The 2,771-nt window shown below is 45.7% G+C and overlaps 1 pseudogene; it reads right to left on the bottom strand.

Moving 5' to 3' along the window:
- Positions 1–200: 200 nt before the first annotated feature.
- On the bottom strand, positions 201–1,960 carry LOC114698192 (annotated as a pseudogene).
- Between the last annotated feature and the right edge of the window lie 811 nt (positions 1,961–2,771).

Below are 2,771 nucleotides of genomic sequence, written 5' to 3'. Positions count from 1 at the left end.
ATTTTCTTACATTAACTCCCTAGGATTTGCTAAGGTTTTTGCAAGTCACTAGGTAACACATACAGTCCTAAGGAAATAATGTCACTTAAAAATCAGCACTGGACACTAATTAAAGCGAGCTTGTGTGTGTCTACTGCCTTAAACTAAAAGTCAGGCATTACTTACAAACTGTGACAAGCCGCCCTCCGCTGGCCGGCTCACTACTCCTGCCCCTCGGCTGCTTTTTCAAGGAAGTATACATTAACCAGATGGTGATTGAGGTGCTTGCTGTAATCCTTTTCCTTTCTGAAAGACCGATCACAGAAAATACAAACAAACTCTCCCTCAGTTAGGTTATTTTAACTGCCAACCTCTCCTTCCCACTTTTTGAACTTGCTTCTTGTGGCACTGGCCGAGCCCCATGCAGCCCAGAATCATCACTTCCCTCAGACATATTATCACTCAGGTCACTTCCTTCATGGCTGTGGATGCCTTCGTCTTAATCAATGTCCGGTGACTCGTTTTCAGTCAAAGTGATAGGAGGCGAGGCCGTTACGGTTGGTGATGGGACTGGAGGCAATGGTGATGCCGGTTCGGGTGCTGAGGCTTTCACAGGGACACTGTCTGGGTTCTGCTCAGTGTCCACTTCCATTTCACAAAGCCCAGCTGAACCAGTCTGACACTTAGCATGTAACGTTTCACCACCTGACCCATTTGAGTTTTGTTCCGAGGATAAGACACTGGTAGATTCCTTGGGAGCAGCAAGCATAGCTAGACTCTTGCCAGCTTCCTCTGTTCCCACTTTCTTGAGAGGGGCCATTTTATTTCCTTTCCCATCAGAGCCAATTTCTTGGTCCTTGGGTGTCTCGTCTCTTCTTGAGTTTCCCTTTGGAAGATCCTGTGTGCGCCGCCTGCTTCCCTTCAGAAGCTGGCTATCTCTAACAGGCACTAAGCCAACTTCAATAAGAACTTGCTCCTGCCGCACCACCTCACTCCGCATGCCTGACTTCTCCTTGGTACTCTCTTTTCAGGGAGAAGACCTTTTGGTGACTGGTTTCACTTGAAGAGGTGGCTCCATGACAGCATGAGGCTCCTTCTGAACAGATATCATGTGAGGAGGCCCTGTCTACACAACCTCCTCCTGAGCATGGTCCAAAGGACAAAGCAGCTTCTTCTGACAATGTCCCCACAGAGACTCCATGGGAGGAGGCGGCTCCATCTGATCAGGCTCCATGGGTGGAGGCAGCTCCCTCTGAGCAGGCTCCATGGGAAGAGGAGGCTCCATCTGATCAGGCTCCATGGGTGGAGGCTGTTCCATCTGAGTTAGCTCCATGGGAAGAGGCTGCTCCATCTTTGGAGGCTCCGTGGGAGGAGGCGGCTCCCTCTGAGGAGGCTCCAGGGGAGAAGGCAGCTCCATCTGAGCAGGCCCAGTCTGAGCAATATCCATGGGAGAAGGAAGCCCGGGCTGAGTAGAGCCTGTAAGGGTGACCACCACCTGAGTGAGCACAGGACCAGAAGAGACCTCCTCCTGAGCCAGCTCCATGGAAGGAGGCTCTGCTGGAGCAGTCTCCTTCTGTGTCTCCTGAGCAGGTCTGCTGCCCTTCTTACTTGATTTACCTTTTTGAGGTTTCTTCTTTGCACCTTTTTTAATGGAAGTATTTTGCTTTTTATTGTCCCCCTTAGTCTCCTCCACCTTGCTGTCATCCTTTGGCACCTCGGTACTATTTGTGGATTTGCTTTCCATCTTTTTTTTCTTTTTTGTCACTGGTTCCTTGTTCACCGGCTCATCTGACGGATGGGCTTCAGCATCCACCTTTCTTTTGTTCTTGGCTTTACTGACTTTTTCTTTATTATTTCCTGTATGTACATCTATGTGTTTCGTCTCTGCTGCCTTAGTCTCCGTCGTGGATTTCCGAGTTCTAGTAGTTACCTGGACCACTGAGGCATTGCCACAAGACTTCTTGTCTTTTGAAACATCCTTTTTCTCTAGATATTAGGATAGCTACACCAGCTTGTTTCTTAGGTCCATTTGCTTGGAAAGCCTTTTCCCAGCCCTTTACTCGGAGGTAGTGTCTGTCTTTGAAGTTAAGGTGTGTTTCTTGTATGCAGCAGATGGATGGGTTCTGTTTTCTTATCCATTCTGTTAGCCTGTGTCTTTTTATAGGTGAGTTGAGACTATTGATATTGATGGATATTAATGACCAGTGATTGTTTATTCCTGTTATTTTTTTGGTTGTGTTGTGTTGTCCTTCTGTGGTGTATGTTGGTGTGGGATTATCTATTGCTTGATTTTTCATGGATGTGTTTAGCTTCTTTGGGTTGAATTTTCCCTTCTAGTGCTTTCTGTAGGGCTGGGTTTGTAGACAGGTTTTGATTAAATCTGGTTTTATCCTGGAATATTTTGTTTACTCCGCCTATGGTGATTGAGAGTTTTGCTGGGTATAATAGTCTGGGTTGGCATCCGTGGTCTCTTAGTGTCTGCATGAGATTTGTCCATTATCTTCTAGCTTTCATAGTCTCTATTGAGTAGTCTGGTGTTATTCTGATAGGTTTGCCTTTATATGTTACTTGGTCTTTTTCCTTTTCGGCTCTTAATATTTTTTTTCTTTGTTCTGTGTGTTTAGTGTTTTGATTATTATGTGGCGAGGGGACTTTTTTTTTTTTTGATCCAGCCTATTCGGTGTTCTGTAAGCTTCTTGTATCTTCATAGGTATTTCTTTCTTTAGGTTAGGAAAGTTTTCTTCTATGATTTTGTTGAATATATTTTCTGTGCCTTTGAGTTGGTATTCTTC

This window comes from Peromyscus leucopus, chromosome 12 (genome assembly GCF_004664715.2).
Source record: "Peromyscus leucopus breed LL Stock chromosome 12, UCI_PerLeu_2.1, whole genome shotgun sequence".
NCBI classification, from domain to species: Eukaryota; Metazoa; Chordata; class Mammalia; order Rodentia; family Cricetidae; genus Peromyscus; species Peromyscus leucopus.
Note: the sequence above shows the minus strand (reverse complement) of the source record. Positions and strands in the feature narration are given on the sequence as shown.